Source organism: Sminthopsis crassicaudata, chromosome 2 (genome assembly GCF_048593235.1).
Source record: "Sminthopsis crassicaudata isolate SCR6 chromosome 2, ASM4859323v1, whole genome shotgun sequence".
Classification (NCBI taxonomy): Eukaryota; Metazoa; Chordata; class Mammalia; order Dasyuromorphia; family Dasyuridae; genus Sminthopsis; species Sminthopsis crassicaudata.
The window spans coordinates 190,806,420-190,816,231 of NC_133618.1; the positions used below are offsets into that span (position 1 = coordinate 190,806,420).

Here is a 9,812-nt window from a genome sequence, read left to right on the forward strand (position 1 = left end):
TCTATACATATATTTTGAAAATAAATGGCTTCAAAAAAAAAGAAAGGAAAGAAAAAAAAATACTCATTTTCATATGAGGAAATTGAGGCTGAAACTAGTTAACCAACTTGCCCAGGATCATAGTATTCAAAGTATTTGAAGTAAGATTTGAACCCTAAATTCAGATATTGCCAAATACAGTTCTCGATTCACTATTGACCCGGCCTGCGGGTCTCAAACTAGGGACGGCTGAAGTCACACATCAGTCTGTAAGCCGGAGGCTGGGGGAGGCGTTTGCCTGGGGATGGGCTGAAAAGAAAGAAACGGAGGCAACTCTGGAAGAAGGTAGAATAGCTACTTTATTGAAGGAGAGTTTGGGTTTATATAGGGGCTTGGTCACGTAGGCAGTCTTTTGAAAAAACATTCCATGATTAGGGGTCGTATAACAAAGGTAACATTTGTCGATTACGGGACATCTGGTGGTAGATATGTGTGTCCTTGTGATGTTCGGGGGCAGGATGTTCTCATGCTTTGTTGAGCATATTTCTTAGAACTCGACAAACCAAGGTCTTTTATTAATTCTTGGAATGCGGGGTGTGGGGCAAGAGGCTCCAGCATGTCTCCCTTCTTCAATTTAAAAAATAGGAGGGAAGGCATTTTGATTCAGAAGAATCACGTCTAGCCAATTTGAAATTTTAATTATTATAATCCTGTTGTTATGGTTTTTCTCAATTCTATGCATAGGGAGGAGAGCACTGAACAGAGAGGAGAATTAGCAGAGGCTTCTATCCCTAGGGTCAGATGGTCCACTGCGACCAACAGCTATGGGGAACACCAATTTTTGTTGAGTTTGTCTGTCTTTGTTAGGCTGTTGAGTCATAGGTGGTCCTGTCCATTCTATGGTAGGCAGAATTCCTAATGACCATATGTATTGCAGGCCGATTTGAGAAAGATATCAAGCATACAGTCCTGATGATCTTCCGGTGCTCATGTGTTGCTGAGGTCAGTACCTTTCTGCCTTTCAGGGAACAGCCAGTGCATTATGAGTTTTGCATCTCCATCTCCGTATTTCTCTCCCTTAGCAAGAGTATGAGAAAGCCTGGCCTTTTATAAAGGCTTATCAGCCAATTAGAGGTTAGAATTTGAGGGACTAATTCTTATGAATATCATTTTGCCTTCTCTCTTATCAAAGGTAAAGGCCAATGCCTATTGATGTACAACAATTTGCATTACATCAGATAACTTTGAGATTTTATTTAACATTATCCGATCCAAACTTTCTTGATGCCGCCAAGCAGCATTGTTTTTTATCATAAATTGTGGTAGACTCGCAGCTAAAAAAGCTACCTCCTGTTGAATTTGATATATTTGCATTTCCTCTATCACATTAAGAGCTAAATTAACCAATGATATAGCTGTATCAAAAGAACTGTCTCGTTTCATTCTAGTTAATTTTCTTATCATGTCTATAGACAAAGAAGGATTTTTACCAAAAAATTATTTAAGGGTTTGGCACATACATCTGTGCAGGTGCGGGGTACGGAAGGGCTTCACTAGTTGACTCATTCCGTATCGTCTGTATCTTGACAGTTCTTTATTAATTGTCTATGCCCAGGGAGGGAGCCACTCTTCTCTGGAGCACAAACATCTCTAGGAATGGCTAGTTCCTATCATCTAGTGTCAAAAACATACAGAGTTCATGGAACGGTCAAGTTCCCATAATTTGGAAGCTGAGGCCTGTTAGATTTGAGTGAGTTTATAATCCTAATATGAAATTTTAAATTTCTTATTCATTTGGCCTTAAGATCACGAAAATAATAAGAGGACTGAGCTAGTGGGGTGAAATTAGAGTAAATTAATTTCATTTTCCAATACATAAGACAATTACACGTACATAATATAACTAGAAAGAGTAATAATAATATTATAGGTATAGCTAAACTATTAAAATAAATGGTAGCGCTACATGATCTAAATAAGAAATCATACCAATGGTGGTTAGTATCCGATGTTACTAAATGAGAGGCCTCGATAAGTTGTCCTGCAGCTATAAGAGTCTGTATTCGATGTTCATTAGACTCTAATAGTTTCTTCATAACTTAAGATCTGTTTAGGATATCCATATATATGAAGTAAAGCAAAGTAATTAGGTAAGACAAAAGATAACACATGAAATTAACACATAACAGCCCATATCTTAACTTGACAATACACAATAGTTCCAGTACACCAAAAAAAAAGTACACATAGCATTTTCAGGTCATTGTTTTTCCATGCTTCTGGTAAATTAAACATATAACCCCACATTGCAACAATCTCTGAGCATTTTCTTTTTGTATCTAGGTATACATATTTTGTAAAGAGCATTTGGTCCACTTAAATAATTTACTAATATTTTCAGTAAAACCCAAACTAGTAATAATACTATCATCAAAAATCTGTAGAAATTGGCCTTGATATTTTAAAGTATTTTGGTGGGGTAGGATCATTGTGGGCAACTATTGAGCATTTACAGTCAAAGCCTGAGAAACATCTTGTCCAGCACTGCACAGTCTGCTGGCCAAGGTCACAAGGTCTATTGAATTAACTATACCCAAACCAGTTCCAGCACCACCAAATAGGGTATCATACCAGGTTCTTTTCTTTCTAACACAATTCATCAGAGGAGGAAAAGTTACATTATTGGTACAAGTTTTTAGGAACTCTTATGATTGATGGAGGATGTTTTGTAGGAGGGGGAGGTGTCAGTAATAGATATTTTATCTAATAATGAGGTTTTAATACCGCTATCAAGATTTTACATGCACAGTTCATTTGTTGCTTTTCAATGTTGGTCTCAGTTTGTTCTCTGCATTCAGTTGGGAAGTCCACACCCTCGGAGTCCACCAGTCCTTTAATTCTGATGTGCTGAGTCCACTCTCTTTCCTGTGTAGCACTGCTAGAGGATCTGGAACAGTCCTTTCCATCTCAGGGTCAGCTTGTCCTCCTTCCATGTCTGAACCAGGACCCCGTCTCCAAGCTAGAACTCATGCACTGTTGAAATCCTAAGGGAGGAGTCTGAGCGATAAGCCTGTTTAGTTGCAAAGTTTTCAGATGTTACAGTAAAGACATAACATATTTCCTTAAAAACAAATCCTTGGTTTCAAATATTGGATACAAGGAAGAATTTTGAATCCCTTTTGGATAAGGGTGACCATACAATAATTCATAAGGTGACAATTCCACATCTCTTCAGGGGTTTTGTTTTAATTCTTAATAAGGCAAGGGGAAGGCACTTGGTCCAGGGCAATTGTGTCTCTAATGCCAATTCACTCAATTGTTGTTTAATTTCCTTATCCACCCTTTCCACTTTACATGATGAGGGAGGATGCTATAGCTTGGGCCACAGATTGGAGGATCTTAGCTGTGAAACAGGTGCTTTGGCCTAAATCTACCTGCTCCACCATCTCCTCTGTACTTACAGATTCCTCTTCTCCAGGCTGCTTTGCTTCCTCATCTGCAAAGCAGTTTCTCCTTATCTCAAATGAATTTCCTCTTTGGTGCCCCTGCACATGAATCACTGCAGCATTCTTAGGTAACATAAGATTAGTCAAAATTTCAGTGACCAATGCCCTGTGTGCCAATCCCTTTCCTTTACTGTTTACCATTCCCCTTTCTTCCCATATTTTCCAAATATATGAACAATTACCCAAGCATATTTTGAATCAGTCCTTCAAGCAATTTTAGGGCTTGATTTACTGCATATAATTGACAAATTTTGAGCTGACCACTCTTTTGGCAAGAATCCAACTTGAACCAGAGTCAAATTTTCCCATTAACAATAGCATAACCATTTTTCCTTTTCCCATTAACTATTTGTGAAGAACCATCTATGAACTATTCAGTGCCTTTCAACAAAGGGACTTCCTACAAATCTTCTCTAATCTTAGTTTGGTAATCAATCACATTTGGACAATCGTGTTCAAGGGACACATGTTCCCCAGGGGAAGTGGATAAGAACATGGCTGGATTAAAGTTATGATCTGGTGAGAGTGCCAAATCATCTCTTTCCAATAGTATTGCTTCATATTTTAAAATCCTTGAATCAATTAGCCACCTCCTGGCCTCTTTGATTTAGAATTGATTGAACGTGGTGCAGGACATTCACTATTAAACTATTCCCAAAGGTTAATTTCTGACTTTTCTTGTACCAAAAGTGCTGTGGCTGATAACACTCCTAAAGCCACATTGTTTACTGTATTTATATTTTACCTCATGTTTCACAAATTGAAATTTGTTTTAAGAAATTCTCAATCCCTGTGCTCCTAAATAATTTAACAAACTGATAGTGACTTGGACAAGGTCACTTTTTTTTTTCTGTCACAAAAAGATCATCTACATTTTGTAAGACTTTTAACAATAAGAAATTTATCCCAGAATGTTCACACAATTTTTATATACCCAAGTAGATGTTTTATAAGTTGAACATTGTACCAATTATTTTGTTTTTAAAATACCCAATACACAGAAAAATCCCAAATTACATATTGCCATAACAAAAACATTTTCAAAAGGACAAAGGCAAGAACTATTATACTTGGAGTCCCTGTAAATAATTGGCATCAATACAATTAATTAAAACTTCTATTTTCACATAAAGGAATCTGAAAAATTCTTAAAAACATCAATTAAACATTTTTTTTAAATAAATAACCCTTTCAGACTATATATCACATTTCTGATCATATTCTTTGAACACAAAAACTATTATATATCTAAGGAAACAAATATTCAATAAATTAACATCTTGTAAGAGCAGCTTGACCCTTTATCAGTTTGCTTTCTTCAACCATAAACAGCTGCAGCTTCCTACTGCTGTTCTTCCCCTGTAAAAACACATCCTGTCTCACAGTCATCTCTCCGTGACTCCCCTTTCCAACTAGTTCCTTCTTTTCCCCACTGATTTCTTCTTGAAATCTTTTGCTCCCACTAATCAATCCTTCTTAAATCACCTTCATTCTCCTGTCCCATCTCTCTGTCTCTCTCTTCCCAATGCTTACTTACTTACTTAAACCTAATACTTCCAAACCAATAACTCTTCTGATTTCATTTAAACTATTAATTGCTTTTGTAAATCTATCTCTCTTGTCCCTTTTCTTTAATCACCCTTTTTTTTTAAACTTTAAACTTTAAGATTCATAACCCATAATGATAACAAATTACCCAATGTTTCAGAAGCAAACCAAATAGTTTTTCTTTTTTTTTTTTTTTCTGCCTGAGTGCTTCAAGGCCACTAGTAGAAGCTTCCCAGGCGGTATGGTATTAAGCAGATAAGATTGTAATGCCGTTACTCCCCTTTAGCAGGCTTTGAAAATCTGCTTTTCAGAGAAAACTTTCCCACCAGTTTAAAATAGTCAAGTTTTTTCTTTTGTTTTACTTATAAATTGGTACAACAGGTTAAAAAGTTTAAAATCACAAACAATTTTTATATTAAGTAACATTAAAATAATCAATTCCCAAATTTCTTAATCATTGTTTTTAAAACTTAACAAAGCTCTTAAATCACCAAAGCAAACTAGAGGCTTTTCCTAGGACCCCCGCTGCCAGAGAGAAGTTTGTTTCACCTTGAACATTCTTCCCTCCCAGAATCCAAACAGAGCTTCTCTAAACTTCCAAGCCCATTTTAATGCACTTCTCTGCCTTCACAGGGAATGCCTAGATATTCCATGATTTAAGACCACTCTGAAAGAATTACTATTCTGAATGAATTCCAATTTCCACAATTCAGGCTGTTATTTTTCTAAGCCTGTAACACAGAGGCTGAATCCTTATCTCTTATGAGCTTGCTAACTTTTAACACAGAACAAAAAATTCAAAGCAGACAAACATACACAGACAGACACAGAGCTCTATTTTTCTTAACTTTTAAGCCTCTTTCTCTAAAGCTTTCTTTTAAGATCTTTCCTTTTAACCTTAATTCCTCGTTCCCTAAAACTCTCTTTAAGATCTTTAACGAAAGTTTGTTCTTTAGAAAGGTGGGAGCCCATGATTGCAACGGATTGGTTCACTTACCCTGTATGTGAAGATTCTCTTCGGGGTCCTTAGACGAGGGCCTGACCAGGCGGTTCATCTCTCCTTCTCTTCGTCAATCCGTCGGGGTGATATGGATCTTCAGGTCCCTGTTCGGGCGCCAATTTGACCCGGCCTGCGGGTCTCGAACTAGGGACAGCTGAAGTCACACATCAGTCTGTAAGCCGGAGGCTGGGGGAGGCGTTTGCCTGGGGATGGGCTGAAAAGAAAGAAACGGAGGCAACTCTGGAAGAAGGTAGAATAGCTACTTTATTGAAGGAGGGTTTGGGTTTATATAGGGGCTTGGTCAAGTAGGCAGTCTTTTGAAAAAACATTCCATGATTAGGGGTCGTAGAACAAAGGTAACATTTGTCGATTACGGGACATCTGGTGGTAGATATGTGTGTCCTTGTGATGTTCGGGGGCAGGATGTTCTCATGCTTTGTTGAGCATATTTCTTAGAACTCGACAAACCAAGGTCTTTTATTAATTCTTGGAATGTGGGGTGTGGGGCAAGGGGCTCCAGCACACTATCATTTAGAATAAGTATAAAATTCTGAAATTGGATTCATAAAACTACTGGTGCAAATACAGAATGAGCTACCTTACTTAACAGTATTTCAGGTGAACAAAACTTGGTAATTTCAACTGATTGCAACATAGCCTCCAATTAAATTAATGTGATCTTAGGCTACATGAAAGAAAGGAAAGAGTAAGCATTTATAGAATGTCTGCAACATACCAAGCACTATGTTAAATGCTTTACAACTCTTTTCTCATTTGACTTTCAAAATAAACCTGGGAGGTAGATGCTGTCATTATTCCAACTTTATACTTGTGAAAACTCAAGCTTTATTTTGTGAGTGAGCTGCCAAAAAATTGTTCAGCAAGTATCTAATGCTGGATTTAAACTCAGGTGATCTTGAGTCTGCACCACCTAAAAGAAGTAACATCAAAAACATGGATGCTAATTGTGTTACTATGTCCTCTCCTGTTATAAATATATATGGAATATTTTAAAGAAGGTTATTAACAATGTGGAAGAAATTCAGTCAGTTTAGTTTAGTCATTTTTTAGTCATGTCCATCTCTTCATGATCCAATTTGGGGTTTTCTTGGCAAACATATTGGAGTAATTAGTAATTTCCTTCTCTAGCTCATTTAATAGATGAAGACCTGAGGCACACAGGGGTTAGACTTACCCAGAGTCACACAGCTGGTAAGTATTTAAGACCATATTTTATTAGGATTCTTACAAAGGGGGTGGAGTCAAGATGGCAGAGAAGATACACTCGAATTTCTAAGCTTTCCCTTACCCTCAATACCAATTATATAATTCAGCCTCAAAAATAATGCTGGACTGGCAAAAAATCATGAAGATTAGAAATACAACAACTCACAAGCTGAAGAGAATCTGGAACATTGTCAGAAAAGGTCTGTAATTTAGGGAGGGGGGGGGGAAGGACCAGCACAGAAAGAGAGAGACAAAAGGCTATTTTACTGTGCCGATATGGCAGGAGAGGTCCCTGGGGAAAAACTACCGAGACAGAGGATTCTGGCATAGGCTGATAGCTCTACTCTGCTTGCAAAAGATCAGACCAGCAGAGAAGTCAAGCCACTTAAAAAAAAAAAAAAAAAACTCCAGAAATTGTCTATAGCTACCCCAAACCAGAAGGGAGACAGCACAAATCGGGGCACACCTTCTGCTGTCTGGGGCTTTTCCTTGGGGCAATTAAGAACCTGCAAGGCAGTGGGGGAGTCACAGCCTGGGGCAGCCTATACTCCAACAGTGGGGGATTCAACCTGAGGCAGTGGAACTTCCACAGCAGTGAAGCTCCAGTGACTGTGCATCCCTGGGTGGAGATACTTCCAGTCTGTGCACTGGGGCTATTTGCCAGTCAGCTACTAATATCCACTGCCCCGTAGGGCGCTTTGGCCTGGGATTGTGACACTTTCACTGTTCAACCTCTAGTCTTAGGGCAGTCGCTAGGCTACAAAGCTGGGGTCCTTCACTGGGCACATGCAACAGCCCTGCTCTCAACCACTTCCAGAGGAGGAGGAAGGAACTCTCTCCCAGAGCAATCTCATACCTTTTCCATGTGGTTCACAAGATAGCAGCCTTTCATATCTCTGGGAACCCCTTAATCAGAAAGCATACTCCTCAAATTACAAAAAATAAGTAAGATATTGAAGAGAACAATTGACAGCATCTGTATAGAAAAAGAGCAGATCTCTAACCCTGAGGAGGCTAACAGCAGACAGTCTCCAGATAATGCCCTGAAGGGAAATGTACCTGGCCCCCATCACATAATTCTCTTCTAGAAGAGACTATTAAAGACATGAAAAGAGAGTTAGAAGATAAATGGGCAAAGGAAAGAGAAGCTATGCTAGAAAGTAACAATGTCCTGAAATTTGAATTGGAAAAGATAAAGAATTCACAGGAAAAGCAGGGAAACAAAATTTGTAAATTTGGAAAAGGTTAAAAAAATCACAAGAAAGTAGGATTTCTGAATTGGAAAAGATAAAGAATTTTCAAGAAAGTAGGATTGGTGAATTGGAAAAAGAAAATAACTCACTAAAAAAATTAGTGAAATGGAAAAAAAATTCTACAGAGCAAAATAATTCATTTAAAAACTCAATTGGTCATATATAAAAATAACTAAAAAATGTGAATGAAGAAAATAACTCATTGAAAATCAGGACTGAACAAATAGAAATGAATGATTTATGGAGACATCAAGAATCAGTCAAATAAAATCAAAAAGATGAAAAGCTGGAGAATGACATCAAATATTTATTGGGAAAATCTATAGACCTGGAAAATAGATCTAGGAGAGATAATTTGAGGATCATTAGACTTCCCAAAAATTGTGATGAAAAAAAGAACCTATATTCTATTTTACAGGAAATCATCCAGAGATAATAGAAACAGAAGGGAAAAAGGATTGAAAGAATTCATCGAACACTTTCTGAAAAAGGCCCTAAAAAAAATATTTTAAAAATTAAAAACAAAAAAAACCAAAACTCCACAGAATATTATAGCTAAGCTGCAGAACTATCAAACTAAAGAAAAAATATTGCAAGCAGCTCAGGACCTAACAGCATCCACATTAAAGGATCACAGGGCCTGTAACCTGATATTCCAAAAGGCAAAAGAACTTGGAATGAAGCCAAGAATAAACTCCCAGATAAGTTTAGCATTTTCTTCCATGGAAGAAGATATGGCATTTAATGAAACAGAGGAATTCTATTATTTCTAAGAAAAAAAAAAACAGACTTAAACAAAAAATTTGACTTCCATCCACAAGACTCAAGAGAAGCAGAAAAAGGTAAAAGGAACTCTTGAGAACAGTTTTTCTGTTGTGGATATATAGAAAGTCCACATGTATAATTTGATTTTACAGATATAACCAAAAAAGGGGGGGGAAAGTAGAAAGGGAAAGGTGATGGTATCAGAAAATGGGTAAAGGGGAGATAAAAAGAGGGAAATTGCATCCCAGGAAGAGGCAAAGAAAATTTACTACATCTGAGGGAATTTAGAGAGGGGGAGGAACATTGTGTGAATCTTACTTTCGTCAGAGAAGGCTCAAAGAGTTAATAATTGACATATTTGTTTTTCAGAGAATTCTCTCTCACCTCATTTAAAGGGGAGAGAGGAAAAGGGAAAAGAGTAATAAGGGAAGGGTACAAGAGAAGGGAGGGGATTTAAAAGGAGGGGAAGGACACTAAAAAGGGAGGGCTGTATGACACAAGTGGGGCCCACAAGTTTAATACTGGGGAAGGGGT

At 37.5% G+C, this 9,812-nt stretch overlaps 1 long non-coding RNA gene across 1 annotated transcript; it reads right to left on the reverse strand.

The window, feature by feature from the left end:
* Positions 1–320: 320 nt before the first annotated feature.
* LOC141555280 (uncharacterized) lies at positions 321–6,296 on the reverse strand. Its single transcript, XR_012486137.1, has 2 exons — positions 6,031–6,296; positions 321–3,049 (listed from the first exon to the last, which is right to left on the reverse strand). It is a non-coding gene; the product is annotated as an uncharacterized LOC141555280 (long non-coding RNA).
* Positions 6,297–9,812: the final 3,516 nt, after the last annotated feature.